Source organism: Salmo trutta, chromosome 32 (assembly GCF_901001165.1).
Source record: "Salmo trutta chromosome 32, fSalTru1.1, whole genome shotgun sequence".
NCBI classification, from domain to species: domain Eukaryota; kingdom Metazoa; phylum Chordata; class Actinopteri; order Salmoniformes; family Salmonidae; genus Salmo; species Salmo trutta.
Genome location: NC_042988.1, coordinates 43238449 through 43262997, shown reverse-complemented (window position 1 = coordinate 43262997; position 24549 = coordinate 43238449). Strand labels below are relative to the sequence as shown.

Here is a 24549-nt window from a genome sequence, read left to right as displayed (position 1 = left end):
CCCATTATCAGTATATATAGGGTTAACCTGGTATCAGCATCAATAGGGTTAACCCAGTAGCAGTATAAACAGGGTTAACCCAGTATCAGTATCAATAGTGTTAACCCAGTATCAGTATCAATAGGGTTAACCCAGTATCAGTATTAACAGTGTTAACCCAGTATCAGTATCAATAGGGTTAACCCAGTATCAGTATTAACAGTGTTAACCCAGTATCAGTATCAATAGTGTTAACCCAATATCAGTTTCAATAGTGTTAACCCAGTATCAGTATAAATAGTGTAAACCAAGTATCAGTATCAAAAGTTTTAACCCATTATCAGTATAAATAGGGTTAACCCAGTATCAGTATCAATAGTGTTAACCCAATATCAGTTTCAATAGTGTTAACCCAGTATCAGTATCAATAGTGTTAACCCAGTATCAGTATAAATAGTGTTAACCCAGTATCAGTATCAATATGGTTAACCCAGTATCAGTATCAATATGGTTAACCCAGTATCAGTATAAATCAGGCAGCCAAAGGACCCTTTTAGATTCTAGAGAGTGTAGGAGCGATCACCCTGGGGAACACAGATGGGCACAGAACGAATTCACCCCACACATCTAATTTATATCGAAAACATTTTAAGGAGAGTAGGACTATTATAACACTGTCCACCAAAAATATCATCAACTATATGAATACACATAACAATATCATCAACTATATGAATACACATAACAATATCATCAACTATATTAATACACATAACAATATCATCAACTATATGAATACACATAACAATATCATCAACTATATGAATACACATAACAATATCATCAACTATATGAATACACATAACAATATCATCAAATATATGAATACACATAACAATATCATCAACTATATGAATACACATAACAATATCATCAACTATATGAATACACATAACAATATCATCAACTATATGAATACACATAACAATATCATTAACTATATGAATACACATAACAATATCATCAACTATATTAATACACATAACAATATCATCAACTATATGAATACACATAACAATATCACCAACTATATCAATACACATTACAATACCATCAACTCGATTAATACACATAACAATCGACATCTTACCTTTTATCTCTCAATAGAAACAGAGTCTGGAATGATCATTCGGTCGTCAAAAGTTACTTTTGTTTGCTCTGCTCATTTACATATCAGGTTCTGCCTGTTTTCTCTCCACTCCCTCTCTTTACAGCTCTTACAATGTGCCTTGGCATACATTCTACAACTGTCTGGAACTCTATTGGAGGGATGTGACACCATTCTTCCACAAGAAGAAGCTCCTCTCTCCCCAGGTGTTGCAGCTCCTCTCTCTCCAGGGGTAGCAGCTCCTCTCTCCCCAGTAGTAGCAGCTCCTCTCTCCCCAGGGGTAGCAGCTCCTCTCTCCCCAGGGGTAGCAGCTTCTCTCTCCCCAGGGGTAGCAGCTCCTCTCTCCCCAGTGGAAGCAGCTCCTCTCTCCCCAGGTGTAACAGCTCCTCTCTCCCCAGGGGTAGCAGTTCCTCTCTCCCCAGGGGTAGCAGCTCCTCTCTCCCCTAGGATTTGAAGACATTGGTGGCTTAGCCCATAGCCAGTAGGGTGGTCCAGGAAGGAATTTCAACAGTCTGTATCTGGGTCTCCTACATCATGACTCCACAGCTCTAGGTCTGTGTCTGGGTCTCCTACATCATGACTCCACAGCTCTAGGTCTGTTTCTGGGTCTCCTACATCATGACTCCACAGCTCTAGGCCTGTGTCTTGGTCTCCTACATCATGACTCCACAGCTCTAGGTTTGTGTCTGGTTCTCCTACATCATGACTCCACAGCTCAAGGTCTGTGTCTGGGTCTCCTACATCATGACTCCACAGCTCTAGGCCTGTGTCTGAGTCTCCTACATCATGACTCCACAGCTCTAGGTCTGTGTCTGGGTCTTCTACATCATGACTCCACAGCTCTAGGTCTGTGTCTGGGTCTCCTACATCATGACTCCACAGCTCTAGGTCTGTGTCTGAGTCTCCTACATCATGACTCCACAGCTCTAGGTCTGTGTCTGGGTCTCCTACATCATGACTCCACAGCTCTAGGTCTGTCTCTGGGTCTCCTACATCATGACAGCTCAAGGTCTGTGTCTGGGTCTCCTACATCATGACTATACAGCTCTAGGTCTGTGTCTGGGTCTCCTACATCATGACTCCACAGCTCTAGGTCTGTGTCTGGGTCTCCTACATCATGACTCCACAGCTCTAGGTCTGTGTCTGGGTCTCCTACATCATGACAGCTCTAGGTCTGTGTCTGGGTCTCCTACATCATGACAGCTCTAGGTCTGTGTCTGGGTCTCCTACATCATGACTCCACAGCTCTAGGTCTGTGTCCAGGTCTCCTACATCATGACTCCACAGCTCTAGGTCTGTTTCTGGGTCTCCTACATCATGACTCCACAGCTCTAGGTCTGTGTCTGGGTCTCCTACATCATGACTTCCCAGCTCTAGGTCTGTGTCCAGGTCTCCTACATCATGACTCCACAGCTCTAGGTCTGTGTCCGGGTCTCCTACATCATGACTCCACAGCTCTAGGTCTGTGTCTGGGTCTCCTACATCATGACTCCACAGCTCTAGGTCTGTGTCTGGGTCTCCTACATCATGACTCCACAGCTCTAGGTCTGTGTCTGGGTCTCCTACATCATGACTCCACAGCTCTAGGTCTGTTTCTGGGTCTCCTACATCATGACTCCACAGCTCTAGGTCTGTGTCTGGGTCTCCTACATCATGACTCCACAGCTCTAGGTTTGTGTCTGGTTCTCCTACATCATGACTCCACAGCTCTAGGTTTGTGTCTGGTTCTCCTACATCATGACTCCACAGCTCCAGGTCTGTGTCTGGGTCTCCTACATCATGACTCCACAGCTCTAGGTCTGTGTCTGGGTCTCCTACATCATGACTCCACAGCTCTAGGTCTGTGTCTGGGTCTCCTACATCATGACAGCTCTAGGTCTGTGTCTGGGTCTCCTACATCATGACTCCACAGCTCTAGGTCTGTGTCCAGGTCTCCTACATCATGACTCCACAGCTCTAGGTCTGTGTCTGGGTCTCCTACATCATGACTCCACAGCTCTAGGTCTGTGTCTGGGTCTCCTACATCATGACAGCTCTAGGTCTGTGTCTGGGTCTCCTACATCATGACTCCACAGCATTAGGTCTGTGTCTGGGTCTCCTACATCATGACTCCACAGCTCTAGGTCTGTGTCTGGGTCTCCTACATCATGACTCCACAGCTCTAGGTCTGTGTCTGGGTCTCCTACATCATGACTCCACAGCTCTAGGTCTGTGTCTGGGTCTCCTACATCATGACTCCACAGCTCTAGGTCTGTGTCTGGGTCTCCTACATCATGACAGCTCTAGGTCTGTGCCTGGGTCTCCTACATCATGACAGCTCTAGGTCTGTGTCTGGGTCTCCTACATCATGACTCCACAGCTCTAGGTCTGTGTCTGGGTCTCCTACATCATGACAGCTCTAGGTCTGTGTCTGGGTCTCCTACATCATGACTCCACAGCTCTAGGTCTGTGTCCAGGTCTCCTACATCATGACTCCACAGCTCTAGGTCTGTGTCTGGGTCTCCTACATCATGACTCCACAGCTCTAGGTCTCTGTCTGGGTCTCCTACATCATGACAGCTCTAGGTCTGTGTCTGGGTCTCCTACATCATGACTCCACAGCATTAGGTCTGTATCTGGGTCTCCTACATCATGACTCCACAGCTCTAGGTCTGTGTCTGGGTCTCCTACATCATGACTCCACAGCTCTAGGTCTGTGTCTGGGTCTCCTACATCATGACTCCACAGCTCTAGGTCTGTGTCTGGGTCTCCTACATCATGGCTCCACAGCTCTAGGTCTGTGTCTGGGTCTCCTACATCATGACTCCACAGCTCTAGGTCTGTGTCTGGGTCTCCTTCATCATGACTCCACAGCTCTAGGCCTGTATCTGGGTCTCCTACATCATGACTCCACAGCTCTAGGTCTGTGTCTGGGTCTCCTACATCATGACTCCACAGCTCTAGGTCTGTGTCTGGGTCTCCTACATCATGACTCCACAGCTCTAGGTCTGTGTCTGGGTCTCCTACATCATGACTCCACAGCTCTAGGTCTGTGTCTGGGTTTCCTAAATCATCCTCTTCACTACCATGTTCTCCTGGCTGCTGCTGTTCTAAGTGCGCCACTGGCCTGCTGTTGTCATCTTGTCCCCCTTTGCTCATCTGAGATGTTTAGGTTACATCATATTTGAGGACACATACTTTAGGGGCCTATGTGTTTTTCATGTTTTGTTCTCCTACAAACTAAACACAAATCTGGCCATCTTTTCTCCTTCCTTTCTGGCTGCCCTCCCCCTTCCCTTCTCAGTTCGAGTTTGTTTATTATAGACACATGATATACACTGTGTACAAAACATTAGGAATACCTGTTTATTCCATCACATAGACTGACCAGGTGAATCCAGGTGAAAGATATGATCCCTTATTGATGTCACCTAGGGCTGTGTCGGTCATGACATTTGTCAGCCGGTGATTGTCATGCAGATAACTGACAGTCTCATGGTTTCCACGCATAGCCTACAAGCCACTGATACAGACCTTTGTTTTACTTTTTAAAAAGTAGAATAAATCCATGTAATACAGCCTACGCCTTCACAATAACTCAATTATTTATTTTAGACAGGTCTAAAGAAACACGATATGAAGAAAATCTAGCCTATTTCAGAAGAACACACTAAGGATCCAGGCTGTATCACATCCGGCCATGAATCGGAGTCCCATAGGGCAGTACACAATTGTCCCAGCGTTGTCCAGGTTTGGCCGGGGTAGGCCGTCATTGTAATTAAGAACTTGTTCTTACCTGACTTGCCTAGTTAAATAAAGGTAAATAAAATATGTAATACAAAAATGTAAAGAATTTGGGGTTCAATTAGGAAAGTTGAAATATAAAACATATTCTTACAAGAACCTTTTCATCTTTAGAGTTCCTCTGGGAACCTTTCCTAATCAATGGGTTCATATTTTAACCTTTCCTAATCAATGGTTTCATATTTTAACCTTTCCTAATCAATGGGTTCATATTTTAACCTTTCTTATCATAAATGGTTCTTGGAGGAACCTGAAGGTGAAATATGCTTGCACCCTCTTAATATCAATAGCTTCTGCATGACTACTACCACCCACATCTACATTCCATTCCAGGACAGACTGGTAGCTACACAACAACACTTACCGGAAAACAACTAAATTTACACAACAAACTCCTGCTAAGTGGTATTCCCTGTTCTGCATTCTTTAGGGAGAAAAACATCAAGGAAGATTTTGCTAGCTAGCTGGCTAATTTTAGCTAGCTAATGTCAATTACCTCTGGTCAATTTTTACATGTTGTAGCTAGCTAATGTTTTGACCCCATTGGTTCCTGCATACCAATGACCCATTGGTTCCAAGCCCAAACCAGAGTTTAAACCAGCACTCAGTTTTTTGTTGGCTGTATGGGGACAGGACTCCCACCTGCTAAATGGGCGCAGCCCCCTCACCTGCTGTATGGGGACAGGCCCCCCAGCTGCTGTAAGGGTGCAGGCCCCCGACCTGCTGTATGGGGACAGGCCCCCCACTGCTTGTAAGGGTGCAGGCCCCCCAGCTGCTGTAAGGGTGCAGGCCCCCCACCTTCCCAGCCCCGGACCGGGTTTGATTTAATTAAAAGACAGTGTCCTTCGATCCCGCCTACCTGCTCTCACTTTCATTAACAGAAAAGTGGGAGAACAATGCCCGACAGGTGGGGACAAAGGACACTGTTTACCGGTGTACGGCTAACTAGCTACTGTTGTCGCCCCAGCCCCTTCTTCTGTGTGGTGTACGGCTAGCTAGCTACCATTGTCACCCCAGCCCCTTCTTCTGTGTGGTGTACGGCTAGCTAGCTACTGTTGTCGCCCCAGCCCCTTCTTCTGTGTGGTGTACGGCTAGCTAGCTACTGTTGTCGCCCCAGACCCTTCTTCTGTGTGGTGTACGGCTAGCTAGCTACTGTTGTCGCCCCAGCCCCTTCTTCTGTGTGGTGTACGGCTAGCTAGCTACTGTTGTCGCCCCAGCCCCTTCTTCTGTGTGGTGTACGGCTAACTAGCTACTGTTGTCGCCCCAGCCCCTTCTTCTGTGTGGTGTACGGCTAGCTAGCTACTGTTGTCGCCCCAGACCCTTCTTCTGTGTGGTGTACGGCTAGCTAGCTACTGTTGTCGCCCCAGCCCCTTCTTCTGTGTGGTGTACGGCTAGCTAGCTACTGTTGTCGCCCCAGCCCCTTCTTCTGTGTGGTGTACGGCTAACTAGCTACTGTTGTCGCCCCAGCGCCTTCTTCTGTGTGGTGTACGGCTAGCTAGCTACTGTTGTCGCCCCAGACCCTTCTTCTGTGTGGTGTACGGCTAGCTAGCTACTGTTGTCGCCCCAGCCCCTTCTTCTGTGTGGTGTACGGCTAGCTAGCTACTGTTGTCGCCCCAGCCCCTTCTTCTGTGTGGTGTACGGCTAGCTAGCTACTGTTGTCGCCCCAGCCCCTTCTTCTGTGTGGTTTATCGGTGGCGGCTGATATCCATAGTTATTGTGAGCTGAGAAACCGGTACGGTGTTCAGTACATTGTTTGTGTCAAATTGTCAAGGTGAAGGTACTCAGTATAAAGTGAAATTACATTCTGTGTACATCTATGTTCATCCTATTTTTTACCCCCAATTTTGTGATATCCAACTGATAGTTACAGTCTTGTCCCATCACTGCACTCCCATCATTCCCATACGGACTCGGGAGAGGTGAATGTCGAGAGCCATGGATCCCTCGAAACACAACCAGAGGGTGATGCGGTCTGTCCAACGCATCACTGGGGGCACCCTGCCTGCCCTCCAGGACACCTACAGCACCTGATGTCACAGGAAGGCCAATAAGATCATCATCACCCGAACCACTGCCTGTTCTCCCCGCTATCATCCAGAAGGAGAGGTCAGTACAGGTGCATCAAAGTTGGGACCGAGAGACTGAAAAACAGCTTCTATCTCAAGGCCATCAGACTGTTAAATAAACATCACTAGTCGGCCATCACCATGTTACTCAACCCTGCTTCTTAGAGGCTGCTGCCCTATATACATAGACATGAAATCACTGGTTACTTTAATAATGAAACACTAGTCACTTTAATAATGTTTACATACTGCTTTACTCATTTCATATGTATATACGCGCAATAACGTCTGCAAAATATGTGCATGTGACCAATAAAATGTGATTTTGATTTGATATATGGATAATATCATTTTTTGTTTATATATTTATTATTAATAAGTCGGAAGTTTACATACACCTTAGCCAAATACATTTAATCTCAGTTTTTCACAATTCCTGACATTTAATCCAAGTATAAATTCCCTGTCTTAGGTCAGTTGGGATCACCAATTTATTTTATGAATGTGAAATGTCAGAATAATAGTAGAGAGAAAGATTTACTTCAGCTTTTATTTCTTTCATCACATTCCCAGTGGGTCAGAAGTTTACATACACTCAATTAGTATCTGGTAGCATTGCCTTTAAATTGTTTAACTTGGGTCAAACGTTTTGGATAGCCTTCCACAAGCTTCCCACAATAAGTTGGGTGAATTTTGGCCCATTCCTCCTGACAGAGCTGGTGTAACTGAGTCAGATTTGTAGGCCTCCTTGCTCGCACACACCTTTTCAGTTCTGCCCACACATTTTCTATACGATTGAGGTCAGGGCTTTGTGATGGCCACTCCAATACCTTGACTGTGTTGTCCTTAAGCCATTTTGCCACCATATTCGAAGTACGCTTGGGGTCATTGTCCATTTGGAAGACCCAATTGCGACCAAGCTTTAACTTCCTGACTGACGTCTTGAGATGTTGCTTCAATATATCCACAAAATGTTCCTTCCTCATGATGCCATCTATTTTGTGAAGTGCACCAGTCCCTCCTGCAGCAAGCACCCTCACAACATGATACTGCCACCCCCGTGCTTCACGGTTGGGATGGTGTTCTTCGGCTTGCAAGCCTCCCCCTTTTTCCTCCGAACATAACGATGGTCATTGTGGCCAAGCAGTTCTATTTTTGTTTCATCAGACCAGAGGACTTTTTTCCAAAAAGTATGATCTTTGTCCCCATGTGCAGTTTCAAACCGTAGTCTGGCTTTTATATATGGCGGTTTTGAAGCAGTGGCTTCTTCCTTGCTAAGCGGCCTTTCAGGTTATGTCAACATAGGACTCGTTTTACTGTGGATACATATAATTTTGTACCTGTTTCCTCCAGCATCTTCACATGGTCCTTTGCTGTTGTTCTGGGATTGATTTGCACGTTTCACACCAAAGTACATTCATCTCTAGGAGATAGTTACCATGAGACTGTCAGTTATATGCATGACAATCACCGGCTGACAAAATGTCATGACCGACACAGCCCTATGTGACATCAATAAGGGCTCACCTGGATTCACCTGGTCAGTCTATGTCATGGAACTGTACACACAGTTTATATCATGTGTATATAATAAACAAACTTGAACTGAGAAGGGGAGGGGAGGGCAGTCAGGAAGGGAGGAGGAAAGATGGGCAGATTTGTGGTTAGACTGTAGGAGAACAAAACATGAAAAACACATAGGCCCTTAAAGTATGTGTCCTCAAATATGATGTAATCTAAACATCTCAGATGAGCAAAGGGGGACAGATGACAACAGCAGGCCAGTGGCGCACTTAGAACAGCAGCAGCCAGGAGGAAATGGTAGTGAAGAGGATGATTTAGGAGACCCAGACACAGACCTAGAGCTGTGGAGTCATGATGTAGGAGACCCAGAAACAGACCTAGAGCTGTGGAGTCATGATGTAGGAGACCCAGACACAGACCTAGAGCTGTGGAGTCATGATGTAGGAGACCCAGACACAGACCTAGAGCTGTGGAGTCATGATGTAGGAGAACCAGACACAGACCTAGAGCTGTGGAGTCATGATGTAGGAGACCCAGACACAAACCTAGAGCTGTGGAGTCATGATGTAGGAGACCCAGACACAGACCTAGAGCTGTGGAGTCATGATGTAGGAGACCCAGACACAGACCTAGAGCTGTGGAGTCATGATGTAGGAGACCCAGACACAAACCTAGAGCTGTGGAGTCATGATGTAGGAGACCCAGACACAAACCTAGAGCTGTGGAGTCATGATGTAGGAGACACAGACACAGACCTAGAGCTGTGGAGTCATGATTTAAGAGACCCAGACACAGACCTAGAGCTGTGGAGTCATGATGTAGGAGACACAGACACAGACCTAGAGCTGTGGAGTCATGATGTAGGAGACCCAGACACAGACCTAGAGATGTGGAGTCATGATGTAGGAGACCCAGACACAGACCTAGAGCTGTGGAGTCATGATGTAGGAGACCCAGACACAGACCTAGAGCTGTGGAGTCATGATGTAGGAGACCCAGACACAGACTTGGAGCTGTGGAGTCATGATGTAGGAGACCCAGACACAGACCTAGAGCTGTGGAGTCATGATGTAGGAGACCCAGACACAAACCTAGAGCTGTGGAGTCATGATATAGGAGACCCAGACACAGACCTAGAGCTGTGGAGTCATGATGTAGGAGACCCAGACACAAACCTAGAGCTGTGGAGTCATGATGTAGGAGACCCAGACACAAACCTAGAGCTGTGGAGTCATGATGTAGGAGACCCAGACACAGACCTAGAGCTGTGGAGTCATGATGTAGGAGACCCAGACACAGACCTAGAGCTGTGGAGTCATGATGTAGGAGACCCAGACACAGACCTAGAGCTGTGGAGTCATGATGTAGGAGACCCAGACACAAACCTAGAGCTGTGGAGTCATGATGTAGGAGAACCAGACACAGACCTAGAGCTGTGGAGTCATGATGTAGGAGACCCAGACACAGACCTAGAGCTGTGGAGTCATGATGTAGGAGACCCAGACACAGACCTAGAGCTGTGGAGTCATGATGTAGGACACACAGACACAAACCTAGAGCTGTGGAGTCATGATGTAGGAGACCCAGACACAGACCTAGAGCTGTGGAGTCATGATGTAGGACACACAGACACAGACCTAGAGCTGTGGAGTCATGATGTAGGAGACCCAGACACAAACCTAGAGCTGTGGAGTCATGATGTAGGAGAACCAGACACAGAACTAGAGCTGTGGAGTCATGATGTAGGAGACCCAGACACAGACCTAGAGCTGTGGAGTCATGATGTAGGAGACCCAAACACAGACCTAGAGCTGTGGAGTCATGATGTAGGAGACCCAGACACAAACCTAGAGCTGTGGAGTCATGATGTAGGAGACCCAGACACAGACCTAGATCTGTGGAGTCATGATGAAGGAGACCCAGACACAGACCTAGAGCTGTGGAGTCATGATGTAGGAGACCCAGACACAGACCTAGAGCTGTGGAGTCATGATGTAGGACACACAGACACAGACCTAGAGCTGTGGAGTCATGATGTAGGAGACCCAGACACAGACCTAGAGCTGTGGAGTCATGATGTAGGAGACCCAGACACAGACCTAGAGCTGTGGAGTCATGATGTAGGAGACCTGGACACAGACCTAGAGCTGTGGAGTCATGATGTAGGAGAACCAGACACAGACCCAGAGCTGTGGAGTCATGATGTATGAGACCCAGACACAGACCTAGAGCTGTGGGGTCATGATGTAGGAGACCCAGACACAGACCTAGAGCTGTGGAGTCATGATGTAGGAGACCCAGACACAGACCTAGAGCTGTGGAGTCATGATGTAGGAGACCCAGACACAGACCTAGAGCTGTGGAGTAATGATTTATTGTCAGACGTTTATTGTCATGCAAAAGACTGTTGGTCTCAATGTAAATAACTATTAATTAACATGAACACATTTAGAAACTCCAGGCCTCCAATGTCTACAAGCCTCATACAATCATTCCACAGTCTACAAGCCTCATACAAACCACTGTTTACAAGCCTCATACAATCCATTGTCTACAAGCCTCATACAATCCACTGTCTACAAGCCTCATACAAACCGCTGTCTACAAGCCTCATACAATCCACTGTCTACAAGCCTCATACAAACCACTATCTACCAGCCTCATACAATCAATCCACTGTCTACCAGCCTCTTACAATCAATCCACTGTCTACCAGCCTCATACAATCAATCCACTGTCTACCAGCCTCATACAATCAATCCACTGTCTACAAGCCTCATACAAACCACTGTCTACAAGCCTCATACAAACCACTGTCTACAAGCTTCATACAAACCACTGTCTACAAGCCTCATACAATCCACTGTCTACAAGCCTCATACAATCCACTATCTACAAGCCTCATACAAACCACTGTCTACAAGCATCATACAATCCACTGTCTACAAGCCTCATACAAACCACTATCTACCAGCCTCATACAATCAATCCACTGTCTACCAGCCTCATACAATCAATCCACTGTCTACCAGCCTCATACAATCAATCCACTGTCTACAAGCCTCATACAAACCACTGTCTACAAGCCTAATACAAACCACTGTCTACAAGCCTCATACAATCAATCCACTGTCTACAAGCCTCATACAATCCACTGTCTACCAGCCTCATACAATCAATCCACTGTCTACAAGCCTCATACAAACCACTGTCTACAAGCCTAATACAAACCACTGTCTACAAGCCTCATACAAACCACTGTATACAAGCCTCATACAAACCACTGTATACAAGTCTCATACAAACCACTGTCTACAAGCCTCATACAATCAATCCACTGTCTACAAGCCTCATACAAACCACTGTCTACAAGCCTCATACAAACCACTGTCTACAAGCCTCATACAAACCACTGTCTACAAGCCTCATACAAACCACTGTCTACAAGCCTAATACAAACCACTGTCTACAAGCCTCATACAAACCACTGTTTACAAGCCTCATACAAACCACTGTATACAAGCCTCATACAAACCACTGTCAACAAGCCTCATACAATCAATCCACTGTCTACAAGCCTCATACAAACCACTGTCTACAAGCCTCATACAAACCACTGTCTACAAGCCTCATACAAACCACTGTCTACAAGCCTCATACAAACCACTGTCTACAAGCCCCATACAATCCACTGTCTACAAGCCTCATACAAACCACTATCTACCAGCCTCATACAATCAATCCACTGTCTACCAGCCTCATACAATCAATCCACTGTCTACAAGCCTCATACAAACCACTGTCTACAAGCCTCATACAAACCACTGTCTACAAGCCTCATACAATCCACTGTCTACAAGCCTCATACAAACCACTGTCTACAAGCCTCATACAATCCACTGTCTACAAGCCTCATACAAACCACTATCTACCAGCCTCATACAATCAATCCACTGTCTACCAGCCTCATACAATCAATCCACTGTCTACCAGCCTCATACAATCAATCCACTGTCTACCAGCCTCATACAATCAATCCACTGTCTACAAGCCTCATACAAACCACTGTCTACAAGCCTCATACAAACCACTGTCTACAAGCCTCATACAAACCACTGTCTACAAGCTTCATACAAACCACTGTCTACAAGCCTCATACAATCCACTGTCTACAAGCCTCATACAATCCACTGTCTACAAGCCTCATACAATCAATCCACTGTCTACAAGCCTCATACAGTCCACTGTCTACAAGCCTCATACAAACCACTATCTACCAGCCTCATACAATCAATCCACTGTCTACCAGCCTCATACAATCAATCCACTGTCTACCAGCCTCATACAATCAATCCACTGTCTACAAGCCTCATACAAACCACTGTCTACAAGCCTCATACAAACCACTGTCTACAAGCCTCATACAAACCACTGTCTACAAGCCTCATACAAACCACTGTCTACAAGCTTCATACAAACCACTGTCTACAAGCCTCATACAAACCACTGTCTACAAGCCTCATACAAACCACTGTCTACAAGCCTCATACAAACCACTGTCTACAAGCCTCATACAAACCACTGTCTACAAGCCTCATACAAACCACTGTCTACAAGCCTCATACAATCAATCCACTGTCTACAAGCCTCATACAAACCACTGTCTACAAGCCTCATACAAACCACTGTCTACAAGCCTCATACAATCAATCCACTGTCTACAGCCTCATACAAACCACTGTCTACAAGCCTCATACAAACCACTGTCTACAAGCCTCATACAATCAATCCACTGTCTACAAGCCTCATACAAACCACTGTCTACAAGCCTCATACAAACCACTGTCTACAAGCCTCATACAAACCACTGTCTACAAGCCTCATACAAACCACTGTCTACAAGCCTCATACAAACCACTGTATACAAGCCTCATACAAACCACTGTCTACAAGCCTCATACAATCAATCCACTGTCTATAAGCCTCATACAAACCACTATCTACCAGCCTCATACAAACCACTGTCTACAAGCCTCAATACAAACCACTGTCTACAAGCCTCATACAAACCACTGTCTACAAGCCTCAATACAAACTGCTGATGAGCACCCTTGGAACATCATAATTTAAAAAGTCTAAATTTAATATTCACCATCACAATGAATCCATTATTTATTTTAGGCAGATCTAAAGAAACATGATATGAAGAAAATGTATTTCAGAAGAAGAGAATATGAGGAGACTACAGTATGTTATCTGGCTATTCTCTATGATATAGACTGTAGGCTTGTTCATTTAGTAGAGTAGATACTGTATGTTATCTGGCTATGATATAGACTGTAGGCTTGTTCATTTAGTAGACTAGTTACTGTATGTTATCTGGCTATGATATAGACTGTAGGCTTGTTCATTTAGTAGACTAGTTACTGAATGTTATCTGGCTATGATATAGACTGTAGGCTTGTTCATTTAGCAGACTAGATACTGTATGTTATCTGGCTATTCTCCATGATATAGACTGTAGGCTTGTTCATTTAGTGGACTAGATACTGTATGTTTTCTGGCTATTCTCCATGATATAGACTGTAGGCTTGTTCATTTAGTGGACTAGATACTGTATGTTATCTGGCTATTCTCCATGATATAGACTGTAGGCTTGTTCATTTAGTGGACTAGATACTGTATGTTTTCTGGCTATTCTCCATGATATAGACTGTAGGCTTGTTCATTTAGTGGACTAGATACTGTATGTTTTCTGGCTATTCTCCATGATATAGACTGTAGGCTTGTTCATTTAGTGGACTAGATACTGTATGTTATCTGGCTATTCTCCATGATATAGACTGTAGACTTGTTCATTTAGTGGACTAGTTACTGTATGTTTTCTGGCTATTCTCCATGATATAGACTGTAGGCTTGTTCATTTAGTGGACTAGATACTGTATGTTTTCTGGCTATTCTCCATGATATAGACTGTAGGCTTGTTCATTTAGTGGACTAGATACTGTATGTTTTCTGGCTATTCTCCATGATATAGACTGTAGGCTTGTTCATTTAGTGGACTAGATACTGAATGTTATCTGGCTATGATATAGACTGTAGGCTTGTTCATTTAGCAGACTAGATACTGTATGTTATCTGGCTATTCTCCATGATATAGACTGTAGGCTTGTTCATTTAGTGGACTAGATACTGTATGTTTTCTGGCTATGATATAGACTGTAGGCTTGTTCATTTAGTGGACTAGATACTGTATGTTTTCTGGCTATGATATAGACTGTAGGCTTGTTCATTTAGCAGACTAGATACTGTATGTTATCTGGCTATTCTCTATGATATAGACTGTAGGCTTGTTCATTTAGTGGACTAGATACTGTATGTTTTCTGGCTATTCTCCATGATATAGACTGTAGGCTTGTTCATTTAGTGGACTAGATACTGTATGTTATCTGGCTATGATATAGACTGTAGGCTTGTTCATTTAGCAGACTAGATACTGTATGTTTTCTGGCTATGATATAGACTGTAGGCTTGTTCATTTAGTGGACTAGATACTGTATGTTATCTGGCTATTCTCTATGATATAGACTGTAGGCTTGTTCATTTAGTGGACTAGATACTGTATGTTATCTGGCTATGATATAGACTGTAGGCTTGTTCATTTAGCAGACTAGATACTGTATGTTTTCTGGCTATTCTCTATGATATAGACTGTAGGCTTGTTCATTTAGTGGACTAGATACTGTATGTTTTCTGTCTATTCTCCATGATATAGACTGTAGGCTTGTTCATTTAGTGGACTAGATACTGTATGTTATCTGGCTATGATATAGACTGTAGGCTTGTTCATTTAGTGGACTAGTTACTGTATGTTTTCTGGCTATTCTCCATGATATAGACTGTAGACTTGTTCATTTATCAGACTAGATACTGTATGTTATCTGGCTATGATATAGACTGTAGGCTTGTTCATTTAGTGGACTAGTTACTGTATGTTATCTGCCTATGATATAGACTGTAGACTTGTTCATTTAGTGGACTAGTTACTGTATGTTATCTGGCTATGATATAGACTGTAGGCTTGTTCATTTAGTGGACTAGATACTGTATGTTATCTGGCTATGATATAGACTGTAGACTTGTTCATTTAGCAGACTAGATACTGTATGTTATCTGGCTATGATATAGACTGTAGACTTGTTCATTTAGCAGACTAGATACTGTATGTTATCTGGCTATTCTCCATGATATAGACTGTATGCTTGTTCATTTAGTGGACTAGATACTGTATGTTATCTGGCTATTCTCTATGATATAGACTGTAGGCTTGTTCATTTAGTGGACTAGATACTGTATGTTATCTGGCTATGATATAGACTGTAGGCTTGTTCATTTAGTGGACTAGTTACTGTATGTTTTCTGGCTATTCTCCATGATATAGACTGTAGACTTGTTCATTTATCAGACTAGATACTGTATGTTATCTGGCTATGATATAGACTGTAGGCTTGTTCATTTAGTGGACTAGTTACTGTATGTTATCTGGCTATGATATAGACTGTAGACTTGTTCATTTAGTGGACTAGTTACTGTATGTTATCTGGCTATGATATAGACTGTAGGCTTGTTCATTTAGTGGACTAGATACTGTATGTTATCTGGCTATGATATAGACTGTAGACTTGTTCATTTAGCAGACTAGATACTGTATGTTATCTGGCTATGATATAGACTGTAGGCTTGTTCATTTAGTAGAGTAGATACTGTATGTTATCTGGCTATGATATAGACTGTAGACTTGTTCATTTAGTGGACTAGATACTGTATGTTATCTGGCTATGATATAGACTGTAGGCTTGTTCATTTAGTAGAGTAGATACTGTATGTTATCTGGCTATGATATAGACTGTAGACTTGTTCATTTAGCAGACTAGATACTGTATGTTATCTGGCTATGATATAGAATGTAGGCTTGTTCATTTAGTAGACTAGATACTGTATGTTATCTGGCTATGGTCCATGCTATAGGATGTAGGCTTGTTCATTTAGCTGACTAGATATGCCTATGCTTATAAGTCCTGTGCAATTATTTTATATTTTATGATTTTATAGTAAGAAGAATGTAATTGTAATTAGCTGAATAAAATAGAAAGGATATTTTTCTCATTCCAGAGCGAGTGCCCATATGAAGTGTCTATGTTGAGCGTAAAAGTGATAATTTGAAACAGTTATTTGGGAACTTTAGTTGTGATTGATACAAACCTCAGTAAAGCCAATTCTAAAGGGTAGTTTCACCAGGACATCTAACTGAGGCATTTCAACAGTGGTACAGCAACAGGTAGTCAGGGAGACATGCAGTTAAACACATCCCCTACATTCATCTAGAAATTTAACAGACTTCATTCTAAAAATATAATGTTGAGTATATTATCAAAATATTGCCACTTTATTCTCGAAATATTGCCACTTTTAAAAGTACTATCAAAAAAGTGTGACTTTAGAGAGAGAGAAAAAGAAAGAAGGGATTGCAGGGTAATTTAATCAGATTGGCTTTTTGGAGATGGGGTCAGAGTCAATGTTTGAAGTTGTTGGCAATACACTGTAGATGTATGTGTTCAAAAGTAGCTCCCAATGTCTTCAAATCCCTGGGGAGAGAGGAGCTTCTACCCCTAGGGAGAGAGGAGCTGCTACCCCTAGGGAGAGAGGAGCTGCTACCCCTGGGGAGAGAGGAGCTGCTACCCCTAGGGAGAGAGGAGCTGCTACCCCTGGGGAGAGAGGAGCTGCTACCCCTAGGGAGAGAGGAGCTGCTACCCCTAGGGAGAGAGGAGCTGCTACCCCTGGGGAGAGAGGAGCTGCTACCCCTGGGGAGAGAGGAGCTGCTACCCCTGGGGAGAGAGGAGCTGCTACCCCTGGGGAGAGAGGAGCTGCTACCCCTGGGGAGAGAGGAGCTGCTACCCCTGGGGAGAGAGGAGCTGCTACCCCTGGGGAGAGAGGAGCTGCTACCCCTGGGGAGAGAGGAGCTGCTACCCCTGGGGAGAGAGGAGCTGCTACCCCTGGGGAGAGAGGAGCTGCTACCCCTAGGGAGAGAGGAGCTGCTACCCCTAGGGAGAGAGGAGCTGCTACCCCTGGGGAGAGAGGAGCTGCTACCCCTGGGGAGAGAGGAGCTGCTACCCCTGGGGAGAGAGGAGCTGCTACCCCTGGGGAGAGAGGAGCTGCTACCCCTAGGGAGAGAGGAGCTGCTACCCCTGGGGAGAGAGGAGCTGCTACCCCTGGAGAGAGAGGAGCTGCTACCCCTAGGGAGAGAGGAGCTGCTACCCCTGGGGAGAGAGGAGCTGCTACCCCTGGGGAGAGAGGAGCTGCAACCCCTGGGGAGAGAGGAGCTGATACTCCTGGGGAGAGAGGAGCTGCTACCCCTGGGGAGAGAGGAGCTGCTACCCCTGGGGAGAGAGGAGCTGCTACCCCTGGGGAGAGAGGTGCTGCTACCCCTGGGGAGAGAGGAGCTGCTACCCCTGGGGAGAGAGGAGCTGCTACCCCTGGGGAGAGAGGAGCTTCTACCCTTGGGGAGAGAGGAGCTGCTATCCCTGGGGAGAGAGGAGCTACTACCCCTGGGGAGAGAGGAGCTGCTACCCCTGGGGAGAGAGAGGAGCTGCACATTGTAAGAGCTGTAAAGAGAGAGGGAGTGGAGAGAGAACAGGCAGAACCTGATATGTAAATGAGCAGAGCAAACGAAAGTAACTTTCAACGACCGAATGATCATTCCAGACTCTGTTTCTATTGAGAGAGAGATAAAAGGTAAGATGATTATTGTGTATTCATATAGTTGATGATATTGTTATGTGTATTCATATAGTTGATGGTATTGTTATGTGTATTAATATAGTTGATGATATTGTTATGTGTATTCATATAGTTGATGATATTGTTGTGTATTCATATAGTTGATGATATTGTTATGTGTATTCATATAGTTGATGATATTGTTATGTGTATTCATATATTTGATGATATTGTTATGTGTATTAATATAGTTGATGGTATTGTTATGTATATTCATATAGTTGATGATATTTTTGGTGGACAGTGTTATAATAGTCCTACTCTCCTTAAAATGTTTTTGATGTAAATTAGATATGTGGGGTGAATTCGTTCTGTGCCCATCTGTGTGCCCCAGGGTGATCGCTCCTACACTATCTACAATCTAAAAGGGTTCTTTGGCTGTCCCCATAGGATAACCCTTTGTAGAACATATTTTGGTACTAGGTAGAACCCTTTTGGGTTCCATGAAGAACCCTTTCCACAGAGGGTTTTACACTGAAGCCAGAAGGGTTCTACCTGGAACCCCAAATAATCTCCTATGGGGACAGTCGGAGGACCCGTTTGGAACCCTTTATCCTAAGAGTGTACTGGATCATAGGTCTATAGACTTGTCTTCTCAAAACAGGCTTAAAACATTTTGTGGAAAGCCAAACAATAACTTACACTTCCTCAAAACAGGTTGTGTGTATTCATTAGTGCCGACCGTAGCAAAACGTTTGGCAACAGAAACCGTTTAGGTCACATTGTACAGTGTTTGGAGTAAACTGTTTATGCATCATTTTAGAACTGTTGGCTGTGGAGTAAACTAATGAATACAACCCAGGTTGTAGCCTACAACTCGGCTGTTTATACCTGCCTGATGCTGAAACCTGAACACAGCCTGAGGGGTATACTAATATGCAAGCTAGATATTCTGGTTTTCTAAAGCTAGCCAGCTTCAGTTATCTTCACATTCCATCTCAGGCCTCACCCATCAGAATATACAGTGCTGGTCATCAGGAAGCTGCTCTCTCAGCAGAACAGAAAATATCTCAATGACTTGACATGTTCTGGTTGTGAATTCAGGCTACAAGGTGACAATCCTGTCAGGGATTAATGTAAAGTGTGTAGATAAATTAAATGTATGGTGTAATGTTAATATAGTGAATGACAGTAAAACACTCCTAACAGTCTACTACTACTGAGACAGGTTGGTGTAATGTTAGTATAGTGAATGACAGTAAAACACTCCTAACAGTCTACTACTACTGAGACAGGTTGGTGTAATGTTAGTATAGTGAATGACAGTAAAACACTCCTAACAGTCTACTACTACTGAGACAGGTTGGTGTAATGTTAATATAGTGAATGACAGTAAAACACTCCTAACAGTCTACTACTACTGAGACAGGTTGGTGTAATGTTAGTATAGTGAATGACAGTAAAACACTCCTAACAGTCTACTACTACTGAGACAGGTTGGTGTCAGTTTAATCATACAACATGGAGCTGACTGGACGTGGTCAAGTCAAATTCAATATATCAATATTTATATATTATAGTTCTACATTTAACATTTCATATGATAATGTAATTGTATCATAGTTCCTCTATAGTGTAGTGATCCTCTACATTTCATATGATAATGTAATTGTATCATAGTTCCTCTATAGTGTAGTGATCCTCTACATTTCATATGATAATGTAATTGTATCATAGTTCCACTATAGTGTAGTGAACCTCTACATTTCATATGATAATGTAATTGTATCATAGTTCCTCTATAGTGTAGTGATCCTCTACATTTCATATGATAATGTGATTGTATCATAGTTCCTCTATAGTGTAGTGATCCTCTACATTTCATATGATAATGTAATTGTATCATAGTTCCTCTATAGTGTAGTGATTATCTACAAATAACCCAATTGTTGCCAACGGCACGATGCGTAGGTTGTTGGCCTTTTACATGTGTGACCTGGGTTTGCTTCCCTGCCCTGCTGTTTGCTACATTGGTGTCAGAAGTGGTATGGTGTCTTTGAGGCCATCAGAATGCATGGACCGGATGTGTGAGGGGTCTGAGTAGCTGAAGCACGGGACTTGCTTTTGTATTTTCATTCATTTATTTCACCTTGTATGGGGCAGTGTGAGCCAGGTTACAATTCCCATCGCATAAATAGGGTTAACCCTATTTATACTGATACTGGGTTAACACTATTGATACTGATACTGGGTTAACCCTATTGATACTGATACTGGGTTAACCCTATTTATACTGATACTGGGTTAACCCTATTTATACTGATACTGGGTTAACCCTATTGATACTGATACTGGGTTAACCCTATTTATACTGATACTGGGTTAACCCTATTGATACTGATACTGGGTTAACCCTATTTATACTGATACTGGGTTAACCCTATTGATACTGATACTGGGTTAACCCTATTTATACTGATACTGGGTTAGCCCTATTGATACTGATACTGGGTTGACCCTATTGGTGCGATGTATAGGGTGTTTTCCTTGTTCACCAGTGACCTGGGTTCACAGTCCTGCTGTTTGATACAATATTAATATCATAGACTACCGAAACAAAGAGACAATAATATGAGTGAAAGTATTTCAGGATAATATCAGTCAGTGTTGATTTAGAGTTGTCTTCTGGGTTCATCCTTGTAGCTTCCTTTATCAACAGGGTGAAATGTAACAAATGACATCAGAGTTGGGAGATAACCAGTCCCAGTTTAAATCACCATGACAACTATTTCATTATTTCTCCAGAGCAGCAAGGGAATCTAAAGACTCAACCTTTGTAGAAGGTTGTAGAATTCGCCAAGTACATTTGCACATACTTATGAATGATCTTAATTTGAGTCAGTTTACTACAGCAGGAAAATATTCCTGCAGCAACAGGAAATGTGAATTATTATGTGTATTTTAATTAATGGACATTTTTGTAGGGGTTGATAATTTTTTCTTTAAGGGAAACTCAAGTCTGAAATTTCTAAGACGAAATTACAAACTTAGGAAGACTTTTTAAACCTCAAATACACTACAAGTTTTACAATTCCATTGCAGGAAAGTTCTTCTGCGGTGGGGGATGATTAAATTATGCTCCTACATCTGTACACATAATTTTACATGGTGATATGGTGCTGCTAGTGATAGACAATATTTAGAGACAGAATACAGACAGAAGACTTTACACAGTTTCCATACAACTTTATACACAACTAGATAGAGTGAGCATAGAGCTATAAGAGAATGAACAGTGGATATACACATATACAGTACAGTGGCTATACAGTTGATAAACAGTACAGTGGATATACAGTTGATAAACAGTACAGTGGATATACAGTTGATATACAGTACAGTGGATATACAGTTGATATACAGTACAGTGGATATACAGTTGATATACAGTACAGTGGCTATACAGTTGATATACAGTACAGTGGATATACAGTTGATATACAGTATAGTGGATATACAGTTGATAAACAGTGGATGTCCACATTTACAGTATCAGTATAAATACATCTAAGAGAGATGAACAGAGAGCTAATGCAGTATAGTTCAGTTATTTAGTGTCCAGTTCAGAGATGGCTTGATGTGGTGTGCAGAAGAGTGCATAGTCCTTTAGTCTCTATGGGTCAGATGGCCAGGTGGTGAGGGCCACAGCATAGTCCTTTAGTCTCTATGGGCCAGGTGGCCAGTTGGTGAGGGCCACAGCATGGGGAAAGAAAGTGTTCAGATAGGGGTCTATAAAATCCAATCACATAGGTTTATAGCTTATGACAGCTGCGACGTTATTGTTAATAACTCAAACTGTCCTATTTAGATAAAGACATAATCTCTGTACAGATGTAGGATCTGAATTTGATCACCCTGTTGCAAGAAAATTAAAATGTGTAGTATATTTAAGCTCCAAAAAAGGTTTCTGATAAATTCCACTTTTTCATTTTAAAATGGTTAATTAATAATAATCCACATAATAATTGAAATGTCCTGTTGCTAAAGGATTATTTTCCTGCTCTTGCAAACTGGCTCAAATTAAGATCCAACATCTGTAGCAATATACCTCTCTCTAATGTATATGGCTATATCAGTTCATTTCTATGTCTGTGTCTATGTATTCTATTTCAATGCTTAGTTTATTGGGTTGACCTTCAATTGGAGGCAGCTGTTCCTCGTTGCCTCTAATTGAAGGTCCTTTTTCATTGGGATTTGTGGGTAGTTGTTCCGTGTTTAGCCTGACAGGACTGTCTTCGTCGTCATTGTTTGTTATTTTGTTTTGTGTTCACGTTCCCTCAATAAAAGAAGATGAGTTTACACATTCCCGCTGCATTTTGGTCCACTCCTTACGACGAACGTGACAGGGAGTGTTCCTAACTGCACCTTGTTACCTGTAAAAAAGACACCTGTCCACAGAAGCAATCAATCAATCAGATTCCAAACTCTCCACCATGGCCAAGACCAAAGAGCTCTCCAAGGATGTCAGGGACAAGATTGTAGACCAACACAAGGCTGGAATTGTCATAATTACAGCCGTGTTGAAGAGAACAAACTGCAGCAGGTGAAATGTAGATACTCATCTTTTTAATATATATATGAGCAAAGTATCCACAGGGAAAAAACCATAAACAAAAACAACTAACAACAGGCTATGTACATACCAAAGACTAGCAGTGTTAGCACAACCACCCACAACCCCAAGTGACAAACATACTCCTAATTATATGACTCCCAATCAGGAACAACGATAACCAGCTGTCCCTGATCGGGAGCCACACAGACCCACATAGAAATACAACACCCAGAACACACATAGACAGACATACTCTGCCACGTCCTGACCAAAACTACACAACAACACCCTCTGCTGGTCAGGACGTGACAGGAATGGGCTACAAGACCATCGCCAAGCAGCTTGGTGAGATGGTGACAACATTTGGTGCGATTATTCGCGAATGGAAGAAACACAAAATAACTGTCAATATCCCTCAGCCTGGGGCTCCATGCAAGATCTCACCTCGTGGAGTTGCAATGATCATGAGAACGGTGAGGAATCAGCCCAGAACTACACGGGAGGATCTTGTCAATGATCTCAAGGCAGCTGGGACCATAGTCACCAAGAAAACAATTGGTAACACACTACGCCGTGAAGGACTGAAATCCTGCAGTGCCCGCAAGGTCCCCCTGCTCAAGAATACATACACATGCCCATCTGAAGTTTGCCAATGAACATCTGAATGACTCAGAGGACAACTGGTGGAAGTGTTGTGGTCAAATGAGACCAAAATAGAGCTCTTTGACATCAACTCAACTCGCCGTGTTTGGAGGAGGAGGAATGCTGCCTATGACCCCAAGAACACCATCTCCACCGTCAAACATGGAGGTGGAAACATTATGCTTTGGGGGTGTTTTTCTGCTAAGGGGACAGGACAACTTCACTGCATCAAAGGGACGATGGACGGGGCCATGTACCGTCAAATCTTGGGTGAGAACCTCCTTCCCTCAGCCAGGGCATTGAAAATGGGTCGTGGATAGGTATTCCAGCATGACAATGACCCAAAACACACGGCCAAGGCAACAAAGGAGTGGCTCAAGAAGAAGCACATTAAGGTCCTGGAGTGGCCTAGCCAGTCTTCAGACCTTAATCCCATAGAAATCTGTGGAGGGAGCTGAAGGTTCGAGCTGCCAAACGTCAGCCTCGAAACCTTAATGACTTAGAGAAGATCTGCAAAGAGGAGTGGGACAAAATCCCTCCTGAGATGTGTGCAAACCTGGTGGCCAACTACAAGAAACGTCTGACCTCTGTGATTGCCAACAAGGGTTTTGCCATCAAGTACTAAGTCATGTTTTGCAGAGGGGTCAAATACTTATTTCCCTCATTAAAATGTAAATGATTTAATACAATTTTTGACATGCGTTTTTCTGGATTTTTTTGTTGTTATTCTGTCTCTCACTGTTCAAATAAACCTACTATTAAAATTATAGACTGATCATTTCTTTGTAAGTGGGCAAATGTACAAAATCAGCAGGGGATCAAATACTTTTTCCCCCCACTGTAGGAAAGACAGGCAGACCCTCGTAGGTCTAGGCTACCTACAAACTATTATAAGGTTAGGTTGACATCAGACATTCAATGGTCAGAGTAGGTTTGAGCTATGATCACTTATCATGCTGACAAACCTGATGGTCTCTGTGATCTGATCTGAACAG

General features: G+C 43.4%; 1 protein-coding gene and 1 long non-coding RNA gene across 3 annotated transcripts in view; both read right to left on the bottom strand.

Moving 5' to 3' along the window:
• The window catches only part of LOC115171939 (NLR family CARD domain-containing protein 3-like), a 1137260-nt gene that overhangs the window by 140524 nt on the left and 972187 nt on the right, over positions 1-24549 (bottom strand). The gene's annotated exons all lie outside the window — the stretch shown is intronic.
• The window catches only part of LOC115171951 (uncharacterized), a 121401-nt gene that overhangs the window by 20225 nt on the left and 76627 nt on the right, over positions 1-24549 (bottom strand). Inside the window, exon 1 of one of the 2 annotated variants that reach the window (XR_003871300.1) lies at positions 1130-1209. The exons of the other annotated variant lie outside the window; for it this stretch is intronic. This is a non-coding gene — a long non-coding RNA (uncharacterized LOC115171951). Of the gene's footprint in view, positions 1-1129; positions 1210-24549 lie in introns of those variants that run through there. 2 annotated transcript variants of the gene reach the window in all.